This window comes from Pristis pectinata, chromosome 2 (assembly GCF_009764475.1).
Source record: "Pristis pectinata isolate sPriPec2 chromosome 2, sPriPec2.1.pri, whole genome shotgun sequence".
In the NCBI taxonomy this organism is placed as follows: Eukaryota; Metazoa; Chordata; class Chondrichthyes; order Rhinopristiformes; family Pristidae; genus Pristis; species Pristis pectinata.
Window position 1 is genome coordinate 50521742 of NC_067406.1, and position 14923 is coordinate 50536664.

General features: G+C 40.5%; 2 protein-coding genes across 6 annotated transcripts in view; one reads left to right on the forward strand and one right to left on the reverse strand.

Moving 5' to 3' along the window:
• il6st (interleukin 6 cytokine family signal transduce) overlaps window positions 1–6719 on the reverse strand; it is a 53181-nt gene extending 46462 nt beyond the window's left edge. Inside the window, exon 1 of one of the 2 annotated variants that reach the window (XM_052010567.1) lies at window positions 6316–6422. The gene's annotated coding sequence lies outside the window, so the exon portion shown is untranslated. Of the gene's footprint in view, window positions 1–6315; window positions 6423–6579 lie in introns of those variants that run through there. The other variant, XM_052010564.1, reaches the window with a different exon arrangement.
• LOC127567549 (putative nuclease HARBI1) overlaps window positions 6477–14923 on the forward strand; it is a 90338-nt gene continuing 81891 nt past the window's right edge. For 2 of the 4 annotated variants that reach the window (XR_007955905.1, XM_052010569.1), the window contains exon 1: window positions 6477–6513. The gene's annotated coding sequence lies outside the window, so the exon portion shown is untranslated. Of the gene's footprint in view, window positions 6543–7857; window positions 7894–14923 lie in introns of all 4 variants that reach the window. The other 2 variants (XM_052010568.1, XM_052010571.1) reach the window with 2 other exon arrangements.

Here is a 14923-nt window from a genome sequence, read left to right on the forward strand (position 1 = left end):
GGGGATTTCAATATGCAGGTTGGTACTGGATCCCAGGAGAAGGGAATTTGTAGAATGCCTACGAGATGGCTTTTTAGAGCAGCTTGTGGTCAAGCCCACTAGGAAAAAGGCAATTCTGGATTTGGTGTTGTCCAATGAACTAGATTTGATTAGGGAGCTTAAGGTAAAGAAACCCCGAGGAGGCAGTGATCATAGTACGATAGAATTCACCCTGCAGTTTGAGAGGGAGAAGCTACAATTGGATGTATTGGTATTACAGTTGAGTAAAGATAACTAGAGAGGAATGAGAGAGGAGCTGGCCAAAGATAATTGGAAGGGACCCTAGCAGGGATGATGGTGGAGAAGCAATGCAGGAATTTCTGGGAGTAATTCAGAAGATGCAGGATCATTTCATCCCAAAGCAGCAGCTTTCTAAAGGGAGAATGAGACAACCATGGCTGACAAGGGAAGTCAAAGACAGCATGAAAGCAGAAGAGAGGGCATACAATATTGCAAAAATTAGCAGGAAGCTAGAGGATTGGGAAGCTTTTAAAAACCAACAGAAGGCAAAAAAAAAAGCACTAAGGGAAGAAAAGATGAAATAGGAAGGTAAGCTAGCCAATAATATAAAAGATACCTGCAGTTTTTCCAGATATATAAAGAGTAAAAGAGACAAGAGTGGACATCAGACTGCTGGAAAATGATGGTGGAGAAGTAGTAATGGGGAACAGAGAAATGGTTAATGAACTGAACAAGCATTTTGCATCAGTCTTCACTGTGGAAGACACCAGCAACACGCCAGAAATTTGAGAGTCGGGGACAGAAGTGAGTGTAGTTGCTATTACTGAGGAGAAGGTGCTTGGGAAGCTGAAAGGTCTGAAGGTGGGTGTCACCTGGACTATACCCCAGGGTTGTGAAAGAGATAGCTGAAGAGATCGTGGAAGCATTAATAATGATCTTTCAAGAATCACTAGTCAGGAACAGTTCCAGAAGACTGGAAAATCCCAAATATCACTCCACTTTTTAAGAAGGAGGGAGGCAAAAGACAGGAAATTATAAACTGGTTAGCCTGACTTCAGTAGTTGGTAAGATTTTAAAAGGATGATGGGGGATCTCACTAAAACCTACCAAATATTGAAAGGCCCGAGGGTGGTGAATTTGTGGAATTCATTGGCACAGACGACTGGAGGCCAAGTCATTGGCCATATTTAAAGCAAAGATTGATAGGTTCTTGATTAGTAAGGGTGTCAAAGGTTACAGAGAGAAAGCAGGAGAATGGGGTTGAGAGGGAAAAATAAATCAGCCATGATCGAATGGCAGAGCAGACTCTATGGACCAAATGGCCTAATTCTGCTCTTAAGTCTTATGGATCGCAAGATGCTGCAGAGAGTTTATAGACTCAGCCAGCTCCAGCACAGGCACAACCCTCCCCACCATCAAGGCCATCTTCAAGAGGCAGCACCTGTTCAGCCTACTAATTCACTAAAATAACTGCTTTTATATTAAGTCTAGAGCTCTACATGTTATTAACTTATGAGTTTGCTCTTTAGCTCCAATTACAATTATGATTTTAAAAACAAAAGCATACAAGAATATTGATCACAAATGAGATTCCGAAAAGACTTCAATAAGTGAAAAGGAAAAAACTATGATTTGGGTTCAACTATGGGCATTTTTCACTTCACCCAAATAAATATTAAATGCCAGAGGTTCCAACAAATGTTACGAAAAGATTTCACAAGAGTATACACTTATGAATGCATTAGGAAATATTATTGTTTGCAATTATTTCATTTGGGAATTACTTTTCCCCCATGAATTTCAATGCTGACATTCTTTAAATGGAAAATAAACAAGGAGTTCCATTTTCAAGTATTAATGACAAAAATAAAAATAATGAAATGCATGCATGCTCTACATCCCAAGGAACACGTCTATTAGCAGAATAATTCTTAAATAAAATTGTTAATAAAAATAATTCAGTTTTAAAAAATCTGTTCATTTATCACCAGTAAAAGGTTTACCCCTTATTCCTCATGAATACTAAACCACTGCTTTACAAGAGTTTGATTTAAAAAAAATGCTTTTTCCTTTCATCTTATTCTTGTAAATAATGTAAACAACATAACCGTGACTGAAACTTCTCTCTTATCTTTTTAAAGATATGTCATATTTACAAATCTCTGAGCCACTCTGATTATATCACAGATGGAGAGGTGCACTGCAATATAAGCAACACCTTTAAACCAGTCTGGCAGTTGAACTGGAAAAAATATGGTGTTAACAAATGTGGAGTTTTCTCTGTAGAAAACTCCACATTTGTTAACGCTATATTTACTTGAGATGTACATTTTTATGCTTTTCTCCAACTGTAAGGAAATGTTCCAGAACACATTGGGCTTCTCTATTGTCAATACCACTGCAAGCATCTCAAAATGAAGTAACTGATATTTGTATGACACATTTAAAGAACATACACAAAACATGAGAGGATGTAAATGAATAAACGCAGTGGTAGGGGCCAATGTAGTGAAACAGGGCAAAGAAGGGATCTATGGATGAAAATTCTGTCCTTAATGATGCAGAGCCAGTGAAGGTTGACAAGAGTAGGACTAGGCAAGAATACTGCACATGACTGTCTATAGCAAGAACATTTTTCTGTGTCAGGATGTGGACAATAATAGCAAACCTGAAATTCGCCAGTTCTGACAAAGGGTCCCAGACATGAAATGTTAGCCATTTCTCTTTCTCTAACCTGAGTGTTTCCAGCATTTTTATTTCAGATTTCCAGCATTTTTATTTCAGATTTCCAGCATTTACAAATTTTTTTGATTTTTAATAGCAAAACTGGCATTTGTCAATGATCACTAATATGCTCTGCAAATGTGTGAATGCACCTTCCTGGCTGCAATGCTAACGAGTGATTTGCAAGATTAGCTTACAGTGAACTGCTACATTGGTGTGGAAGTGCAAGTGTCTACTTATAGTTTACTCAAGATTGTGAATGACAACAAAACATTTTTAATATTCTGATACATAAAAAGATCCAAATAAATCATTATTTCTTAAACTGGAAACTTGGCATAAAAGGTTCACATCATCAGTAATGAATGGATGTCCCTTAGACGGAGTCCAGCAATTGGTTTCTGGAATGGTGGGAGCATTATACAAGGGAAGATTGGGCCAACTGGACTCCACCCCAACCACCCTCCCCCCTCAATTGGAACCTGGAGGTCTCATTGACAACACTCTGACAAGTTGAATGCAGGGAGGATTTCTGCCCCTGGATGGGAGAGTCTGAAACCAGGGATTACTGTGTTTGGATATTTAGGACTGAGAGGAGGAAGCTGTTTCACCTAGAGTATGGTGAAAGTGTGGAATTCTCTACCACAAAAGATTAGGGAGGCCAAATCATGAAAATATTTCAGAAGGAGATAGATTTCTAGACATAAAAGGCTTCAAGGGGTATAGGGAGAAAGTGGGGACATGATATTGAGATAAAGGATCCACCATGATTGTACTGAATGGTGGAACAGACTACAAGGGCTAAATGGCATACTTCGTTCTTATTATTCTATGCTTGTTTCAGAATTTCTCAGGATAGTATTTAACATTATTAACCTATTTTAAATAAAGTATTTCCATACCAAGTGGTGATTATTAGGCTGCAATCCAATTTTGTTTAGGTGATATCACAGGAATTTGACACAGTGTAGAGCCCGTTGAGATAAAATACATTTAATGGACGATTCAATCATCCATCATTGTCACAATCATCATCCTTCTGGAAAATACTCAGCGAGCTTTATCGACAGCTGAACATTTTGATGGCTATTTGCACCAACAAATTCAAAGTTTCAAACCATTATGGTAGGATCTGAACTCAAATTCACTCAACATCCCAGTTCTCCGAAATACAAGTATCTCACAAATGAATTATAGCTTGTATTGTCTGGAACTCTGGGCACTAACAAGGCGTCACTGGGTCTACTCAAGCTGTTTGTGGCCTACAGTTCAGAAAGGTATTACTGGCATTCAACTATTCCCACATATTGCAACCCCAGGCAATGGTGCATCTGGCACAGCAGAGCATAATGGAGAATACAATCTCAGGGCATATGACTGGATATGCCATTCAGTTCACCTGTTTATTAGGAAGTGGCTATGTTGTTTTTCCTTTTTATAATTTTTATGGTTGTAATTATTTCAGTGTACAAAAGCTTAAAATGAATTTTAATGTTTATAATAATTTTGTTTAGAATAAAGATTTTTAATGTCTCAGAATATTATAGCATTTAAAAACTAAATTAAAAGCCTTTGCTTTGTCAAAACGTAAAGATCTGCCTACAATTTCTTTTGCATTCTGGGAACACTGCCTCAGCAGTACGAAACCCAAGGCCTATTTGCTGCTAAGGTCTTGTTACACCTCACTTGATTTCTCCTAAGTGTTGAGTTAACTTGAACAACACGCCACATCCAGTCCAAATGTGGATGGGAATGGACTATGAATGCAAAGTTCAGCAGGTGGGGAGAATCCAGCAAGATTGATCCCTTTGAACAAGTTGAAATGAAGGTATATAAAGCATTAAGAATGATGCATGGAAGTTCTGTCAACAAATAAGATTATTTCAGATATTTACAATGTTGTACCTTTTAAACAAAATTGCAGCTCATCCAATGACCAAATATTAGACAAACAATGAGTCAGCATGGACTGAATGTGGAATCAAACAAGCTGAAGTAGATAACTTGTGGAAATATTCAACCATCTTCAAAATCATAAAACAGAATATTTTGAATAAGTGCATTATTTCTCAGATTCGATTCCCTTGAGTGAAAATGAATGTAAATGAAGAAAACTGAACATTCTTGAAAAGAAAAGCTGCACAAATGTTGAAAAAATTACTCATTGTATAGCTCTTTCAAAAAGCTGATGCCAAAACAAGACACTCATTAATCTTCTGTTCTGATAAAAGATTCTATCAGATAAATGGTTTAGTACGGGAGGAGACCATTCAAGCTGTTAACCATAGGTCACCATGTTGTGCCGACCTTTAAACCACACCTAAGACTATCTAACCCCTTCCTGCCATATATACCCTTATTTTAAATTCCTCCATATGTTTATCTAACAATCTCTTGAACTTGACCAATGTATCTGCCTCCACCACTACCCAAGGCAGCGCATTCCATGCACCAAGCACTCTCTGGGTGAAAAACCTTCCTCTGATATCTCCCTTGTCTGTATGACTATTCAAAACCACTACAGCTACTCCCACCATCTTACCTTCTCTGCATAGCTTTGCAAATTCTTTGTTAGTTCACTTCTGAATCCTACTAGAATCCACCTTCACCTCTAACCCTGGTATCTTGACTCAAACTTTTCACTAGGTACAAGGAATGTTTCCTCTTATCAGTTTTGATTCTTTTACCAATCATCTTCATTCTTTGTCCCCTAATTCTCGATCCCTGTGCCATCAAAAATCAATTTTATTTACTCTCCTCTATATGCTTCATGATTTTAAGTACATCTATCTGATCATCTTAAAATCTCCTCTTTTCCAAGGAGAGTACAAACTTCTCCTATCTCTCCCACGTAACTAAAGACACTCATCCTCAGAATCATTTTAGTACATCTCTTCTCCACCCTTCACATTTTTCTTCGTATAGCACCAGAAAGGGATATAGTACATCAATACCTATAATGCCCATCACAAAGACCAAGTAACAGAATTACTTGGTCTTTGTGATGGGCATTATAGGTATGCAAGACAAGTTTTTCACTGTACCTCGGTACAAGTGACAATAATAAACCAATATTGGCTTGCGACATCAGCAACCCCAACTGCCATCATCTTGGGATACATTTCAACAATGAATTCACCTCAAATCTTGTAATTATTTCAAATATGAACAGGAATACTGCGGATGTGATAGGCATCGGATAAATCCAAGTTTATTTTTAACTAACTTCACTGTTGGCAGACGTCCTCGAGGAATGATACACCCCACATTTCCCACTCTTGGCGGGGGGGGGGGGGGGGTAAGAAGAGAAAAACATAGCCCAATAGGCGCAGCAAACACATTGTAATTCTGACTTTCATACCCTGCCTCAGTACACTAATTCCATACCACGGCAGATTAGGGATTGGGTGTCGAACTGTATAGCGAGGACGTCAGGGTCAACACTGTGGACCAAGCGCGTAGAGGGTGAAAAATAGCCAGCTGAACACAACGTTCAGTCCTGCTGGAGCGTTTTCCTGATTCAAGCAAGGGTTTTAAAGAAAAACAAAATCCTAACTGCTGATCGGCGACTTCAACAGAAGTAACACGTACCCGTCCCGCCGCCCTTGTCCTCCGCATAACTAACTGCACACGGACAACTGAGAACTCCCAGGCCGTCGTCTCACTGAAAGCTCCGCAGACACCGACGTCACCGCACCAAATGCGCAGGCGCGACCCAGCGTCCACGGGGGGAGGGGCCGTTGCGTCATCACGACACTCCGTCGGAAGCAACGCCCAGAGGCGGACGCCGTATGTAAAAATCTGTTGATGTGCTATCGGTATTATATTGAACCATGTAAATTGCATTTAACTTACTGTGCTATTTTTTTGAACGGTGATCAAGACATTTTAATCACTGCCAAGTTCAGCTGGGTGAAACTTAGCAATCAAAAGCTCCGCAGATGAGCAACTTAGGCCGCGTTTGTTTGCCAGCCTCTCGGTATCCGGCTGACTGACGTCACCCAGACCCCACCTGCCGCGATGACGACACTATCCTGCCCACGTGAGCTGTTGAGATGGGCTGCAATCGCTTAGCAGTGAAGGGGGCCTTCGATCAAAGGGAGACTTTGTTTCCCTTCCGACTGGTGCAGCTTGACCTGCTGAGTACTTTCAGAACTTTCTGCTTTTGTTTTAAATTTCTAGCAGCTGCAGATTTTCTTCTGCTCCAGTGAACTTGTTTTTCCTGTGTGTTTCCGAGTCAGAGACCAATGCTCCTTTACTCTGTGTGACCATGGGTTAGAGATTCCCTGTTCTGATGAAAGGTCATTGATGTGAAACATTAATTTATTTTCAATCTTCACGGTGTTGCCTGACTGCTGATTACCTCCAGCATATTTCATAGAATCTCAAAAAATTATATTCCTTCACGGTCCCTCAAGATCCAGAATGACTTGTTTCCAGTGTGAAATAAAAACAGAAAATGCTCGAAATACCCAGCTGGTCAGGTGGAATCGAGAGACAACGAAACAGAATTAACCTTTCAAGTCAAAGACGCTTCTAGCCCTTAATTCAGGTCTCCAACCTGAAATGTTAACTTTAGATACAGCCCGACCTGCTGAGTGTTTTCAGCAGTTTCTGTTTCTATTTCAGACTTACAGCATCTGCATTTCTTTTAATATTCATATACTGCTTCCACTCTGGTTCTGTGGGTTCTGAAAAGGCTGAAGAAGCCAAAATGGGAAATACATACTCAACCACAGATGGGTCAGGAGATGTCTATGGATTAGTGGTTGTGTAGTTTGTGAGATGGATCACTTCTTCTGCAATTTATGCTAGGCTTCCACTTCTCAACAGACTTGAGATTTTAATTTTTGTCCCAATTGCTCCTTCACATTTTGAATGGTCTTGGGCCGGGAATTCTCAGCAATCAGTGGGAAAGTCACATTTGCTTTGGAATCATCCTTGAATCTTTTCCCCCCATCCATCTGGTAATATCTTCCAGTGACAAAACTCAGAAATTGCCTGTGTTGACAGTCTGGTGTTAGGCACATGAGAGGCCTGCCCATTGAGCTAACCGATTGTAACTAGTGCCTAACTTTGGGGATGGTAGCTTGGGAGAAGACACTGACATTGGCTTTTTTATCTTTCCAATAGGCTGCATTGGTGGTAAGTGTCTCCAAGTGCTTTGAGGTAATCCATGACTGGGAAGTATTCCATATGCTTTATGCTAGTTTAAACATTTTATGTTTACTTCGTGATAGTGTTCAAGCCATGATTCTAACCAAGTGGTCAACAAAAGAGCCAATCTCATTGCAAACCAGAGTCAAGCAAGGCTGCATCATTGCCCCAACACTTTTTTTGATCTTTCACACTACAATGCTGCATTTCACCTCCAATAAGCTTCCTGCTGTCGTGGAACTAGGCCACAGGACCACTAGGAAACTATTCAAACTGAATCACTTCCACTCCAAATTCATTCAACCTCAGTGATCAGTCTGCACTACACAGATGACTTCTGTATTTGTGCACATTCAGAGGTGAAGGAAGTCATTGCCATCTCTTTCTGCTAAGCACCTGAGAGGATGGGCTTTCCATTCAACATCTAATTGTGCATTACTTCACATATCTCAGTAGCTACCTGTCAAAGTCAAAGATGAGTTTATTGGCATACGCACAAGTACATGTATGCACAGGTGTAATAAAAATCGTACTTGCAGCAGCATCACAGGCACATAGCATCAGATAAGCAGCATTCACAAGAAAAACAAATTATATACAATTTTTAAAAGAAAGAACACAATTAGAACAAATAAAAAGTCCATTTTTGTGAAAAGTGGTCATAGTGTTGCTATATTGTAGTGATTAGGGTTGTGCGAGTTGGTTCAAGAACCAAATGGATGAAGGGAAGTAGCTGTTCTTGAACCTGGTGGTGTGAGACTTAAGGCTTCTGTACCTCCTGCCTGATGGTAGCTGCGAGAAAAATGGCATGGCCTGGATGGTGGGGATCTTTGATGATAGATGTTGCCTTCTGGAGGCGGTGCCTGTGCGCACGATGTATTGAGCTGAGTACTACTCTCTGCAACTTCTTGAGTTCCTGCGCATTCAAATTGCCATACCAGACCATGATGCATAGTCAGGATGCTTTCAAAAGTACCTTTGTAGAAGTTTGTTAGAGTGTTCGGTGACATGCTAAACCTCCTTAATTTTCGAAGAAAGTAAAGACGATGGTGTGCCTTGCTTGTGATTGCATTTATGTGCTGGGTCCAGGACAGGTCATCTGATCTGTTAACACTCTCTCCACTGCCAATCCCCCAATGTAGACTGGTGCAAGTTCGCCCCCCCCCCCCCCCCCCCCCCACTTCCTCTTCCTGAAGTCAGCAATCAGCTCTTTAGTTTTACTGATGTCGAGCGGTACCACTCAACCAGGTGTCCTATCCCTCTCCTGTACACTGACTCATCACCACCTGGGATTCGTCCAACAACAGTGGTGTTGTTGGTGAACTTGAAGATGGTGTTGGAGCTGTGCTTCACCACAGTCATGTATGTATAGAGAGTAGAGCAGGGGTCTAAGCACCTTGAGGTGCACCTGTGTTGATGGTCAGTGAGGAGAAGATGTTGTTACCAATCCTCGCTGATTGACGTTTGCCAATGAGGAAGTTGAGTATCCAGTTGCAGAGGGAGGTACAGAGACCCAGGTCCAAACTTGATGATGAGTTTGGATGGGATGATTGTGCTGAACGCTGAGCTGTAGTCGAGGAACAGCAACCTGATGTATGCTCTTGTCCAGCTGGCCCAGAGCAGAGCGAAGAGCAAGAGAAGTCACATCTGCTGTTAACCTGATGTGGTGGTAGGCAGTGAAAGCAGACATTGACAATAAAATTTAAAATAAAACACAAAATGCTAGAACTACTCAGCAGGTCAGGCTGCACCTGTGGGAAGAGAAACAGAGCTAAAGTTTCAAGTCGAAGACCCTTCATCAGAACTGGGAAACTGACAAATGAAGCTTGTTAAGTTGCAGGGAGAGTGGGGAAGGGGAAATCACTCTGATAGGGTAAAACTGAGATGACTATGGAGATAAGCTGTAAACAACAATATCTGGTCCATGAGTGAATGAGAGCAGTTAGAGAGTGAGAACTTAGACAAAAGAATACAAACAAATGAATGTAGGAGTTTGCGAAACGCAGACGGGAAGACATGCCTGGGCATGCCCTTCATTCCCAGAAGGAAGAAAAAAGGGGGAAATGAAACAAACAGGTTGAGCTAATATCATAGAGGAGCAACTGATACAGAGAAATCAAGTTGTAGATTCAGCATTAAGTCCAAAAGGCTGCTGTGAAGTTCACTATCACCTTCAGTGTGCCAGCACAATGTATGGCATTCTGAAGAAATGGGTGAATGAAGATTAAGACATCAAAACCAGCACAAAACTCATTATCTGGAATCCCGCAGAGATAAGGTGCTGGGTCCACTGTTGTTTGTCATTTATATTAATGATTTGGGTAAGAATGAAGGTGGCATGGTTAGCAAGTTTGCAGATGACACTAAAATTGGTGGTACAGTGGACAATGAAGAAGGTTATCTAAGATTACAATGGGATCTTGATCAACTAGGCCAGTGGGCTGAGGAATGGCAGATGGAGTTTATTTCAGATAAATGCGAAGTGTTGAATTTTGGTAAGTCAAACCAGGGTAGGAATTGCACACTAATGGTAAAGCCTTGTGGAGTGTTGTAGAAGAGAGAGACCTAGGGGTGAAGGTACATAGTTCCTTGAAAGTAGTGACAGAGGTAGACAGGGTAGTGAAGAAGGTGTTTGGCACGCTTGACTTTGTCGGTCAGGATATTCAGTACAGGAGTTGGGATGTCATGTTATAAAATAAGATATCTTTATTAGTCACATGTACATCGAAACACACAGTGAAATGCATTTTTTGCATTAAGTGTTCTGGGGGCAGCCCACAAGTGTCGCCACATTTCTGGCGCCAACATAGCATGCCCACAGCTTCCTAACCTGTATGTCTTTGGAATGTGGGAGGAAACCGGAGCACCCAGAGGAAACCCACGCAGACATGGGGAGAACGTACGAGCTCCTTATAGACAGTGGCCAGAATTGAACCCAGGTCTCTGGAGCTGTAATAGTGTTACACTAACCGCTACACTACTGTGCCTGCCCCTACAGCTGTACAAGATGAAAAAGGCCACATCTGGAGAACTGTGTACAGTTCTGGTCAATCTGCTGTAGGAAGGATGTCATTAAACTGGAAGGGGTGCAAGAAGGATTTACAAGGATGTAACCAGGACTAGAGAGTTTGAGTTACAAGGAGAGACTGGATAGGCTAGGATGTTTTTTTTCCCTGGAGTGTAGGAGACTGAGGGGAGACCTTATAGAGATCTATAAAATTATGAGGAGCATGGATAAGGTGAAGAGCCACAGTCTTTTTCCCAGGGTAGTGGAGTCCAAAACTAGAGGGCATAGGTTTAAAATGAGAGGGGAAAGATTTAAAAGGGACCCAAAAGGGAACTTCTTCACATGGAGGGTGGTGAGTATATGGATCGAGCTGCCAGAGGAAGTGGTAGAGGCAGGTACAATTACAGCATTTAAAAGACATTTGGACAGGTACAGTACATGGGTAAGAACGGTTTAGAGTGATATGGACCAAATGCAGGAAAATGGTACTAGCTCAGTTAGGCAACTGGTCAGCACAGACAAGTTAGGCCAAAAGGCCTATTTTCAATGCTGTATAGCTCAATGACTTTATAGCTCTATACTACACCGAAGGAGGCTGTTCACCCCATTAAGCATCTACCATGAGTGTTTATCCACTATCTCACTGAAAGTTTTTTTTAAGTTACTATTACTATCCTTTCTGACATTCTAGTCTAGATGATGACAGGTGGTTACATTAAAATAAAAATAGAAAATGCTGGAAATACTCAGCAGGTTACATGGTATATGTGGAAAAAAGAAAACAGGGTTATCATCAGAACTGGGAAAATTTATAAATGGAACTAGATTAAAGCTGTGTAGAAAGGGGGTAGGCAAGTAGAGCAAAAGTGACGGCCTGTGATCTGTTGGAGACCAGAAGATATTGAGTGACGCATGGTAATGGTGCCAGCTGGAATTAGTTGGTAAAGGCTAGTGACTAACCAAAGGTCTCTCTGGAGGAGATGTAAACAGGAGGAAAAGGAAGTCTGAATAACATAAGGAGTGAAAGAAGAGTGCTGAATCCTGGAAATATGAGAAACAAGACTTCAGTGGGTGTTTGCCTGAAAGTATTGAATTCATTGTTGACTTTGGAAGACTGTAATGTGACAGGTCAGATGATGAGGTATTGTTCCACCATGGTATGTTGGTCTTTGTTGGAACAGTGCAGGAGGCCAAAGATAGAGAGATCAAAGTGGGATTCTGATGAGAATTAAAGTGACAGGCAATTAGGAGCTCAGGGCTGATTGAAATTGTTCTGTAAAGCTGTTGTTTATTTTGTGAAGTGTAATTGGAAGAAGGACAACTTAAATCATAGCTTCGGCCAAAATTAATGTTGAGTCTCTGCATGATGGGAAGGGGGAAGCAAAAGGTTAGGTGTTACGTCTTCTGCAATTGCTTCTATATCTGCAATTTTTTTTGTGGTTTGCATTAAAGTAACTTTCATCTCACCAATTACTTTAAATCTGTGTTCTCTGCAGCTGGTGGAAATAGTCTTTCTTGATTTGTTCTGTCAAAAGTAGTGATTTGAAATTCAAGTCTCCCCATAATCTTCCCTACTTTACAAAGAACAACCAGTTTCTATAATCGAAAAGCAAAAAAACTGCAGATGCTGTAAACCTGGAAACCACCAGCAGATTAGGCAGCATAAGTGGAGAGGAAAACAATGTTAATGTTTCAGATAAATGACCTTTCATCACAGCAGATTTTCGTCAGTGTGGCCATTCCTTGGAAGATTAGGCCCGGTGTTTAATTAAAGAATAGTCACAGAGTAATACAGCATGGAGACAGGCCCTTCGGCCCAACTGGTCCATGCCGACCAAGATGCCCCATCCAAGCTGGTCCCATTTGCCTGTGTTGGACCCATATCCCTCTAAATCTTTACTATCCATGTACCTGTTCAAATATCTTTTAAATGTTGTTATCGTTCCTGCCTCAACCACTTCCTCTGGCAGCTTGTTCCCTATACCCACTACCCTCTGCGTGAAGAAGTTGCCCATCAGGTCTCTTTTAAATCCTGCCCCTCTCACCTTAAACCTAGTTTTTGATTCCTGAACACCGTGGGAAAAAGTGTGTGCATTCACCCTATCTATGCCCCTCATGATTTATACACCGCTGAAAGGTCACCCCTCAGTGGCCTACATTCCAAAGTTGCAGCCTGCTCAACCTCTCCCTATAATTCAGGCCCTCAAGTTATGGCAACATTCTCGTAAATTTTCTTTGCACTCCTTCCAGCTTAATATAATTGAAAAGCTGATGAAAGATTTGATAAAAGTTCTGGTGAATGGTCATCACCTGGAAACATTAACTCAGTTTCTCTCTCCACAGAAGCTGCCTGACCTTTTGAGTATTTGTGGCATTTTCCAGTATTTGAAGTTTCTGTCGTCCCTCCAGCTTCCAGGGATTAACATGAACATTAAAATTGGAACTAAAAGATATAATCAACTGTGGGTAGATAACAAAACAATATAAAGAAAAGCCATTCAGGAGAAATGAAACAAAAGTACGAGACAAAGTTAGCATAAACAACGGACAAAGAGAATACTTAAATTAGGGGTAGGACTGCTAAGGAAAAGAGAATGATTTATGGTGATGGAATGGTAGAGTTAATAATTAACCCTGTGGTACATTATCTTTCTACATCTCCTTACAGCCTTCAACACACAATCACATTATCTTTCCTTCTATTCTGCTTTTATCCAACTGTGAGATTGGTCGTACTTCCTCCACACCATCCACATTGTTAGACAAGCTAAACCAAGAAGAAAGAATGGAGAATAATATGCTAGATGGAACGTGTTTCAAAGAGCATTACGATGGTTCTTGTGAATGGATATCATTAAATATAGTTACTGAACATGATGAGTAAAGCGAGTATTACTGTAATCAATCTATATACGAATAGACTAAAAAGGCGCGTCATGATTTTTGTAGGCGGAAAACGTGTTTTGTTTAAGCGTTGTTTTCATGCGACTACAACTTGCTCTGTTTGAGTGTATTTTTACTGGATCGAAAGAAGTTCACGGACCAATCGTGATGACGGTGGGAACGTCTTGAGCCGGAAGGTACATCCACTTCCTGGCAGAGTCTCTTGGAAATGTGATCTTCCAGTAAATTGAGTCATCATCAGATGGTTCATAATCTTAAGTGGGTGTATGAATTACAATAATATATAGAGACTTGTTAAAATCTGAGATTGCATACGAACATTCTTAATGACAGACATATTAAAACTAGAAAAACAGGTTGGATTAAAACTCGCTTAATTTTACAAGTTCTTTCATGCACTTCGATATCTTACAAACGGTTGCTATCGTTTCAAAACATGATGTGGAAAATACTGTGATGACAGAAAGTTAATTAAATCCGATTCGGCTTCATTAAACAATCATTTTCCGGTCCTCACACGCTGCCACGCTTTACCAAGGTTTTTTTAAATGTAAATTTACGCTATATTACAATTTTTTAAACATACCTCAGCATCAGAATCAGGTTTATTATCACTGTCTTATGACGTGAAATTTGTTGTTTTGCAGCAGCAGTACAGTGCAAAGACATAAAATTACTATAAATTACAAAATAAATAAATAGTGCAAAGAAAGGAATAGTGAGGTAGTGTTAATGTAACCTTGGTGTAATCACATCACTATTTCAAACGTCTGACAATTTAGGGGAAGTATTGTGCTTGTGTATAGTTCTTTATTATTTGCCTTATGGTTACTTGTATTTTTTTGTTCCAAATTTATCACTTCGCTGAAATAACAACAGAAAATGATGGAAATGCTTAAAAGTCAGGCCACATCTACGAGAAGAGAAAAAGAGTTAATGTTTCAGGTCAAAGACCTTTCATAGAACTGGGAAGAAGACGAAAGAAGCTTGTTAAGCCTAGGGAGGATGGGGGAAGGAAAAATCTGGGGTGAATGTTAAGAGGTAATAAAGGTAAACAAGTCCCAGCATCTGTAGTCTCTTGTGTCTCCGTAGGGTTATCTGGTCAATGAGTGAATAGGAGCAGTTAGAGAG